The following is a 10,747-nucleotide window of genomic DNA, read 5'->3' as shown; positions in this document are numbered from 1 at the left end:
CAGTTGTACCCAATGAGCAGACCTACTTCGCAGTCCTTCAAATGTGGTATCTTATCTTGGAGATGCTCTAGATGGGGCCAAGCTTTTGCAGTTTCACCTGTTGGTATGTGAGTTCTGTTGGCTGGAATAAACCCACGAGTGTAGACTGGTGGTAAGAAGATTCTTTTACTGGAGTAAAAGCCTCTGACTTTTAGATTGCTTACTCTTTGGGAGCTTACTACTGTAGATCTTGTTGTCATAGTAGAGAGCTTGAGCTTGACTTGTTCTTTATCTGCTTCCAACGCTTCTGCTACGTTGTTTAGCACAAAGGTTGTGTCGCTTTGAGAATCCAACAACGCATATACAAGTATTTCTTGTGCTGGTTTAGTTGTGGATGAAAGCCAGACTGGAATTATTGCAGCTGTTTGTACGTTAGCTTCGTGAAGTATTACTCTGTTTGAAATAACTTCTTGGTACTGTGATGATTGATCATTTTGATTTTCTTGACTTGTGCTTGGCTTAGTTTGTGGTGTGCTTTGGTCATCTTTGGCTCGCTCTTCATGCAGACAAGTAGGATGCTTCCTTTTGCACGTGTCGCAGACACTCCTAATGTTGCAACTTTTTGATTGGTGACCAGACTTGAGACAACCAAAACATAGTCTTTCTGCTTTAACAAATTTGACTCTGTCTGACACTGTTTTCTCCATGAACTTCCAGCATTTGTGCAACTCATGCCCTGTCTTCTCGCAGAGAATGCATTTTATGACAGTCTTTTCATTGGAGCTTGTGGTCAGTGTCTCTTCATTGGAACTTGTGTTCAGTGACTTTGCTCCAAAACTTTGTTGTCTTTGGGACTTTGGGTTGTCAGCTTCACATTGTTTCAATGACTGCAGTGAAGTAACAGGGTTGCAGGCAATTTTTGCTTCTCTTGTTAGAAACCTGACAAACTGGCTAAAGGAAGGGAATTGGTTACTCTCTTCTTCTGTTTCAATAACCTTTCGATTCCATCTCGACGTGAGCCAATCTGGTAGCTTAGAAAGAATGTTCCTGTTCTCATTACAGTCATTTAGGATCTCCAATGTCTTGATGTGGACCATGGCAGCCTCACAACTGCGAAGAAAATCAGCAAACTCTCTGAGCTCAAAGCTGTCCTTAGACCCCATCTTAGGCCATGCTTGGAGCTTGTCTCTGTATGCCTTTGCAATGGTAAATGGGTTTCCGTATCTCTCCTCCAGAATCTCCCATGCTGCAACATAGGCAGATTCGGTTCCGAGCAGGAAGTAACCATCAAGTGCCTTCTTAGCTTGACCACCTATGTATCTTCGTAGGTAGTAAATCTTCTCTTTCTCTTGTATGTTCTTCTGGTCTATCAGTGTTTCAAAGGACAATTTCCAGTCATTATACTTTAATGGATCCCCACTGAATATTGGAGGTTCAGGAATTGGGATTCTGTTGGCACTTAGGGCACCTGCCAGCATCTTAACGAGTTCTGCTGTACTGTCATTGGAGGTGGTCACAACTTGTGGTACGGAAGACATAGTCTTGGACAAAGGACTTGTAGGAGCAGGTACTTGGTTATCTGCTACGATCTCATGTTCTAGTAGTATGTCTTTCCGTTCTTCTTTGATGCTCCCTTGATCATATACCAGCATTCTCGCTTGTGCTGCATTAAGACTTTTCACTGTCTCCAATTTCTTTATCTTTCTCCGTTTCTCATCAAGAGTCCTTTGTAGAGCTACATGCTCTTCTTCTAATTGAGCTTTCATCTTAGCTTCCTCTTCTTCTCTCTGTATTCTTCGCTTCACCATGTCTGCTTCTTGTTGTAGCGCATCTACTTCTTGCTGTAGGCGACGCTTTCTGACTGCTGCCTCTTGATCAGCTAACTTCTTCTTAGCTTCTGCCTCAAGGAGGTCTAATTCCAATTGTTCTCTTTCTTGTTCTTCTATCACTTTTAGAACAGCTTGGTTTGCAGCAGTGTCAGCGGCAGCGTCTTGTCGTTTTACAGAAGACCTTGAGGAATGCTCTGAGCGGCCTTTCAAGATAGCAGCAAATAAGGAGCTTGTTCTACAGCTTGAGTCAAAGAGAGAGCCTGCTTCTGGCCATTCTGGCTCTTTTTCTGGAATCTTTCCATCCAGTCGACTTGTAGCTCTGGAGAGGATGAAAGTAGAAATCTCTACACACAGATCTACCTTTTGTCGTATGTCTTGCTCTGGTGTTGAGACTTGGCGTAGGTCATCATAAGCACATGTAACATCTGCAGAAAGCCTCTTAACTTCTTGAATGATATCGTTAATAACTGTATCAGGCAAAGGCCCTGTTAGCGATAATGGCTTCTTAGCAGTTTTAGCCTGCGATCTCCATTTGGCGTAACTGTAGGTGAACCTTTGTTGAAAAACTTTAATTTTGTCTGCTTGCTGTTTTTCCTCTTCAGCACCAATCACTTGACCTTCTTCAGGTTGGGTTTGGGAATCCTTACTATCCCTATTACTGTCCCTTACCTGTACTGTAGGCTCACCAGACTGTGACATTTTTAATCACTTCTTAAATTAAACCCACTTTGTAAATACCTTTTTAAATTGTCCAAAAAAGGTCAACAGAAAATATTGGCAGTAAATGAATTCTCTAAGTCAACTTTCAGATGAACTTGTACTATGTAAATATCACTTAAATGTAATATGTAAATATCGTTTTAAATAAATCAAAAAATCTTAATTCAACTTTTGAATATTACCTTTCAAAACACTTAGTTTAAACCACTTCAAAAACGTAGATATCAAAACTTAAATATCAATGGCAGTTAGAAAACTTCAATATCAAATGGCAAATACCTTCACTTATTTTTGCAAATCAAAAAACACTTTTAAACTTCAATCAAAAAAGAAAAATCTATTGTCCTTTTTTAACTTGGCACTTTAACTGTGACTTGTATAAATGACAAGCTTCAATTAAATTAAATGAGCAGATAAGTCCAAACTTTTACCACACACTCCACAGTGTCTTCAGTGTGTAATTTGACTTCTGGAGGAACTCTGAACTGCCTGACCCACCTAGACAGCTTGAGTATATTTTCTTGTATTAGCAGGTTGCTTTAAGTAGCTGTACTTTGCTCCAAAGTATCAGTGTTGTATAGTTGGTTTAGCTTAAAATTAGTTTGTTATTTTTTGATTAGCCTATTGTTAGGTCTCAGCTGACAGCCCCATTAAAGGCAGTTTCACCTGAACCAGCTCTATAGTCTTCGATAAATAGGGGAGGAGCCTACACTCCTCGCAGGCGATTAGCAATCAGTTGAAGTGGCCTTAAATACTTGCTCTGAAAGCGTCAGCTTTTAAGCGGCGGCCAGCAACCGAAGGCCAGGCGACCAAAGGCGACAGGCGACTTTGTCAAAATCCGACTTAGTCAATTTACGGCCTTCCACATTGAGTGCTTCTTCTCTTCATAAGCAGCAACAGTGTTTAGTGATATATAGTAGTGTGATAGTAGTAGTACTTATAGTAGTGTGTATATGTTTAGTGATCTACGATGTGTTTTCTTCCTATTCCTGTCCTCTCCTCTTCCTGGTGGTCGCAAAAACACTGGGTTACACCCAGATGTCGCGATACAACTAATCTAATATATCCTACTCTTTCCACTCACGTCGAGCAAGTGGTAACGGGAGGGCTTTGGAATTGCCACTCGGCTGTGGTGGAAGGCAAATCTGCTTTCATCTCAGCCTACGCATCCTTGCTCTCCCTTAACTTCCTTGCTCTGACTGAGACCTGGATCAGACCAGAAAACACTGCTACGCCCGCGGCTCTGTCAGATGTGTACTCTTTCTCTCACACTCCCAGAGCCGTGCGGACAGGTGGTGGGGCTGGTCTGCTAATTTCCAGAAAATGGAAATACTCTCCTGTTTCACTGTCACAATTCTCTCCTACCTCATTTGAATTTCATGTGGTCACTGTCTCTCATCCAGTCAAGCTCACCATTGCAGTTGTTTATCGCCCACCGGGCCCTGCTGGTGGCTTCCTGGAGGAGCTGGACAATCTAGTCTCCCACTTCCCTGTCGATGGCTCTGGATTCATCCTTCTGGGTGACTTCAACCTCCCGACTGAGAAGCAGCTAGACCCACTACTTTCGTTTCTCGCCGCCTTTGACCTAGTTATTTGCCCATCTCCTCCTACCCATGAGGCGGGCAACCAACTGGACCTGATTTTCACCAGAGGCTGCTCTATTGCTAACCTGTCTGTCACTCCTCTTTCCAGTGAAAAGGGTAAGAAACTCTCTGATCACTATTTCATGTCCTACTCTCTCTCTCTCTCTTCTCCCCCCTCACAGCCCCTCCCTACCCACATGATTGCCTCACGTCACAATCTTCGCTCACTTTCCTCCACTGTTCTTTCCTCCTCTGTTCTCTCTGCTCTCCCTGCCCCTGAATCCTTTGCTCTTCTATCCCCTGATACCGCCACAGATCTTCTTTTCTCTACTCTATCCTCTTCTCTCGACCATCTCTGTCCCCTCACCACCAGGCCTGCACGCCAAACTCCACCTGCCCCCTGGTTGTCGGACTCAGTGCGGACTGAGAGACGGAGCCTGAGAGCGGCTGAGCGCAAATGGAGAAATGGCAACCTCCTGGAGGACCTTCTCACCTTCCAATCTCTCATTTCTACTTTTTCCTCCTCTCTATCAGCTGCTAAAGCTGCTTTTTTCTGCACTAAAATTCAGGCTTCTGCTTCCAACCCTAAAAAACTCTTTGAAACTTTCTCCTCTCTCCTGCAACCACCACCCCCTCCTCCCTCCTCGTCCCTCCTCCCCGACGATTTCGCCAACTTCTTTGACAAGAAGGTGAACGATATCCGATCCTCCTTCCCTCCTCCCCCGGCTGGTGCCCTGCGCACTACCCACACCCGTCTGCCTGCCACCCCCCCCTCTCTACCCTCATCTACTCCTCTCCCCCCCCCCATCCCCTCTCTATCCCACTTCTCTCCCCTCTCCCCTAACGAGGTCCTTCTCCTTATTACCTCTAGTCGCCCCACCTCATGCTCTCTGGACCCGGTCCCATCCACTCTGTTGCAGTCTATTGCACCTGAACTTCTTCCCTTCTTAACCCACCTTATTAACACCTCTCTGACATCTGGCTACTTTCCCTCTACTTTCAAGACTGCCAGAGTCACCCCCCTCCTGAAGAAACCGACACTTGACCCCTCTGAGATCAAGAACTACAGACCGGTTTCCCTTCTATCCTTCCTATCTAAAACTCTCGAACGTGCTGTCTTTAAACAACTGTCCTCCTATCTCCACCAGAACGACCTCCTGGACTCCAACCAGTCTGGGTTCAAAGTGGGTCACTCGACAGAGACTGCCCTCCTGGCAGTGACGGAGTCGCTCCATGCCGCTAGAGCGAACTCTCTCTCCTCCGTTCTGATACTCCTGGACCTGTCTGCAGCGTTCGACACGGTGAACCATCAGATCCTCCTCTCCACCCTCGAGGGGATGGGTGTCTCAGGCTCTGCACTCTCCCTGTTTGCATCCTACCTGACGGGTCGCTCCTACCAGGTGATGCTGAGAGGGTCTGTGTCAGAACCACACAGGCTCACAACTGGGGTTCCCCAAGGCTCGGTTCTGGGTCCTCTTCTTTTCTCTCTCTACACTACATCTCTGGGTGCTGTCATCCACTCCCATGGCTTTTCCTACCACTGCTATGCCGATGACACCCAGCTAATCCTCTCATTCCCCCCCTCTGATACCCAGGTGGAGACACGCATTGCTGCTTGTCTGGCTGACATCTCGGAGTGGATGTCGACAAACCACCTGAAGCTCAACCTGGACAAGACCGAGCTGATGTTCCTCCCGGGGAAGGGCTGTCCGCACCGAGACATGGCCATCACCATTGATAATGCTGTGGTGACCTCAACTCGGACTGCGAAGAATCTGGGTGTGACCCTGGACGATCAACTGACGTTCTCGGCAAACATCGCATCAGTGACGAGGTCCTGCAGATTCCTGCTCTACAACATCAGGAGGATTCGCCCCTTCCTCACGGAGAAGGCAGCCCAGGTGCTCATCCAGGCTCTCGTCATCTCCCGCCTGGACTACTGCAACTCCCTCCTTGCTGGTGCTCCGGCATCTGCCATCAAACCCCTGGAGCTTGTTCAGAAAGCTGCGGCTCGTCTGGTGTTCAACCGCCCCAAGTTCTCCCACACAACCATCCTTCTCCGCTCTCTACACTGGCTCCCCGTAGCGGCTCGCATCCAGTTCAAAACCCTGGTGCTAGCCTATAGGGCAGTGAAAGGAACAGCTCCTTCCTACCTCCGGGCTATGGTCGATGCCTACACCCCTGCCCGACCACTTCGGTCTGCCACCTCGGGGCGACTGATTGCCTCGTCACTCAAGGGTCCTTCTGGCCGATCCACACGGTCACGACTCTTTTCTGTTCTGGCCCCACAGTGGTGGAATGAACTTCCCACGGATGTTAGGACAGCAGAGTCACTGCCCATATTTCGCCGCAGGCTGAAAACTCACCTCTTCAGGAAACACTACCCTTCCTCTCTGCCTGACCTACTTGTTGTTAACTAGTTGTACGAACGCTTGTTTTCTATTGCTGTATTGTTTATTGGATTATTGGATTGTTTATTGGATCTTGTTTAATCGATTCACTTATTTGTTTTAGCTCATGCTCATTTGATTTAGCTATTTTGTCTCATCTGTTTAAGGAAATAGGTAGCTGATATATTGCACTTTTACCTTAGCGCTAGGTATACTCTTGGTTGCTTGTTTTTGCAGATAATGCACTAAAGACTTCTGGTGATTAGTAGTTTTCGTTCCCTACCTATGTTGAATACACTTATTGTAAGTCGCTTTGGATAAAAGCGTCTGCTAAATGACTGTAATGTAATGTAATGTAATGTCTTCAAAACCCTCTTCTTAGAGCACTGTTGTTAGTGTCCAGTTCTTTATGGCTTTGTCTTGAAAACGTTGTGATTACCTTTGTATCTTCTGTGTGTGTGTGTGTGAGAGGGGGGCAAGAGAGGGTGGGGGGGGGGGGGCACTTCGTTTTGGGCTCATCTGTCAGTCATAAGGCTGGTTGTCATTACCAGACACAACTTCCCTTGGAAGTAGGGCTTGTGAGCAGTTGTACCCAATGAGCAGACCTACTTCGCAGTCCTTCAAATGTGGTATCTTATCTTGGAGATGCTCTAGATGGGGCCAAGCTTTTGCAGTTTCACCTGTTGGTATGTGAGTTCTGTTGGCTGGAATAAACCCACGAGTGTAGACTGGTGGTAAGAAGATTCTTTTACTGGAGTAAAAGCCTCTGACTTTTAGATTGCTTACTCTTTGGGAGCTTACTACTGTAGATCTTGTTGTCATAGTAGAGAGCTTGAGCTTGACTTGTTCTTTATCTGCTTCCAACGCTTCTGCTACGTTGTTTAGCACAAAGGTTGTGTCGCTTTGAGAATCCAACAACGCATATACAAGTATTTCTTGTGCTGGTTTAGTTGTGGATGAAAGCCAGACTGGAATTATTGCAGCTGTTTGTACGTTAGCTTCGTGAAGTATTACTCTGTTTGAAATAACTTCTTGGTACTGTGATGATTGATCATTTTGATTTTCTTGACTTGTGCTTGGCTTAGTTTGTGGTGTGCTTTGGTCATCTTTGGCTCGCTCTTCATGCAGACAAGTAGGATGCTTCCTTTTGCACGTGTCGCAGACACTCCTAATGTTGCAACTTTTTGATTGGTGACCAGACTTGAGACAACCAAAACATAGTCTTTCTGCTTTAACAAATTTGACTCTGTCTGACACTGTTTTCTCCATGAACTTCCAGCATTTGTGCAACTCATGCCCTGTCTTCTCGCAGAGAATGCATTTTATGACAGTCTTTTCATTGGAGCTTGTGGTCAGTGTCTCTTCATTGGAACTTGTGTTCAGTGACTTTGCTCCAAAACTTTGTTGTCTTTGGGACTTTGGGTTGTCAGCTTCACATTGTTTCAATGACTGCAGTGAAGTAACAGGGTTGCAGGCAATTTTTGCTTCTCTTGTTAGAAACCTGACAAACTGGCTAAAGGAAGGGAATTGGTTACTCTCTTCTTCTGTTTCAATAACCTTTCGATTCCATCTCGACGTGAGCCAATCTGGTAGCTTAGAAAGAATGTTCCTGTTCTCATTACAGTCATTTAGGATCTCCAATGTCTTGATGTGGACCATGGCAGCCTCACAACTGCGAAGAAAATCAGCAAACTCTCTGAGCTCAAAGCTGTCCTTAGACCCCATCTTAGGCCATGCTTGGAGCTTGTCTCTGTATGCCTTTGCAATGGTAAATGGGTTTCCGTATCTCTCCTCCAGAATCTCCCATGCTGCAACATAGGCAGATTCGGTTCCGAGCAGGAAGTAACCATCAAGTGCCTTCTTAGCTTGACCACCTATGTATCTTCGTAGGTAGTAAATCTTCTCTTTCTCTTGTATGTTCTTCTGGTCTATCAGTGTTTCAAAGGACAATTTCCAGTCATTATACTTTAATGGATCCCCACTGAATATTGGAGGTTCAGGAATTGGGATTCTGTTGGCACTTAGGGCACCTGCCAGCATCTTAACGAGTTCTGCTGTACTGTCATTGGAGGTGGTCACAACTTGTGGTACGGAAGACATAGTCTTGGACAAAGGACTTGTAGGAGCAGGTACTTGGTTATCTGCTACGATCTCATGTTCTAGTAGTATGTCTTTCCGTTCTTCTTTGATGCTCCCTTGATCATATACCAGCATTCTCGCTTGTGCTGCATTAAGACTTTTCACTGTCTCCAATTTCTTTATCTTTCTCCGTTTCTCATCAAGAGTCCTTTGTAGAGCTACATGCTCTTCTTCTAATTGAGCTTTCATCTTAGCTTCCTCTTCTTCTCTCTGTATTCTTCGCTTCACCATGTCTGCTTCTTGTTGTAGCGCATCTACTTCTTGCTGTAGGCGACGCTTTCTGACTGCTGCCTCTTGATCAGCTAACTTCTTCTTAGCTTCTGCCTCAAGGAGGTCTAATTCCAATTGTTCTCTTTCTTGTTCTTCTATCACTTTTAGAACAGCTTGGTTTGCAGCAGTGTCAGCGGCAGCGTCTTGTCGTTTTACAGAAGACCTTGAGGAATGCTCTGAGCGGCCTTTCAAGATAGAAGCAAATAAGGAGCTTGTTCTACAGCTTGAGTCAAAGAGAGAGCCTGCTTCTGGCCATTCTGGCTCTTTTTCTGGAATCTTTCCATCCAGTCGACTTGTAGCTCTGGAGAGGATGAAAGTAGAAATCTCTACACACAGATCTACCTTTTGTCGTATGTCTTGCTCTGGTGTTGAGACTTGGCGTAGGTCATCATAAGCACATGTAACATCTGCAGAAAGCCTCTTAACTTCTTGAATGATATCGTTAATAACTGTATCAGGCAAAGGCCCTGTTAGCGATAATGGCTTCTTAGCAGTTTTAGCCTGCGATCTCCATTTGGCGTAACTGTAGGTGAACCTTTGTTGAAAAACTTTAATTTTGTCTGCTTGCTGTTTTTCCTCTTCAGCACCAATCACTTGACCTTCTTCAGGTTGGGTTTGGGAATCCTTACTATCCCTATTACTGTCCCTTACCTGTACTGTAGGCTCACCAGACTGTGACATTTTTAATCACTTCTTAAATTAAACCCACTTTGTAAATACCTTTTTAAATTGTCCAAAAAAGGTCAACAGAAAATATTGGCAGTAAATGAATTCTCTAAGTCAACTTTCAGATGAACTTGTACTATGTAAATATCACTTAAATGTAATATGTAAATATCGTTTTAAATAAATCAAAAAATCTTAATTCAACTTTTGAATATTACCTTTCAAAACACTTAGTTTAAACCACTTCAAAAACGTAGATATCAAAACTTAAATATCAATGGCAGTTAGAAAACTTCAATATCAAATGGCAAATACCTTCACTTATTTTTGCAAATCAAAAAACACTTTTAAACTTCAATCAAAAAAGAAAAATCTATTGTCCTTTTTTAACTTGGCACTTTAACTGTGACTTGTATAAATGACAAGCTTCAATTAAATTAAATGAGCAGATAAGTCCAAACTTTTACCACACACTCCACAGTGTCTTCAAAACCCTCTTCTTAGAGCACTGTTGTTAGTGTCCAGTTCTTTATGGCTTTGTCTTGAAAACGTTGTGATTACCTTTGTATCTTCTGTGTGTGTGTGTGTGAGAGGGGGGCAAGAGAGGGTGGGGGGGGGGGGGCACTTCGTTTTGGGCTCATCTGTCAGTCCTTGATGACGAAAACTCCGTGCAGCTGCGCTGTCAGTCCTTGATGACGAAAGCTCCACTCAGCTGCGCCTGGTCCTTTGAACTTAACGACCGTCAATTAACGCTGTCCACTGCGTCGATGAACAGTGCGAGTTTTCACTGTAACTCCCTCCAAGCACAGACAGACACAAGTGGTTTCCTTGCTACTGATTTATTTGAAGGTGACTTCAATCCTCCAAATCCACCGTGAAAACTAAACAATAAACATAAAAATAAGCATGTTACATTAACATAGGAGACCTCATGCACAGCATGTAAAATACACATTTACCAGAGTAAAATACAGACAGTACAAACAAACAAACAAATACCTCGTTGGCTGCATGCTACACATAAAGGGAGTACTCTTCAGTCTTCAGGTCCTTATGACCCTTCACTTCAGACAGTAACCTTGGCTTTCTTATAACTTTAAGTTTAGACAGTCTCTTGTGACCAAAATGACACGGAGCTTCTGCACCTTCCTGCTTGCTGCTCGTTGCTTAA

The sequence above is a fragment of the Gymnoscopelus braueri genome (assembly GCF_963280865.1).
Source record: "Gymnoscopelus braueri genome assembly, chromosome: 6".
NCBI classification, from domain to species: Eukaryota; Metazoa; Chordata; class Actinopteri; order Myctophiformes; family Myctophidae; genus Gymnoscopelus; species Gymnoscopelus braueri.
The sequence above is the reverse complement of the archived record's forward strand: the minus strand, read 5'-3'. Positions refer to the sequence as shown.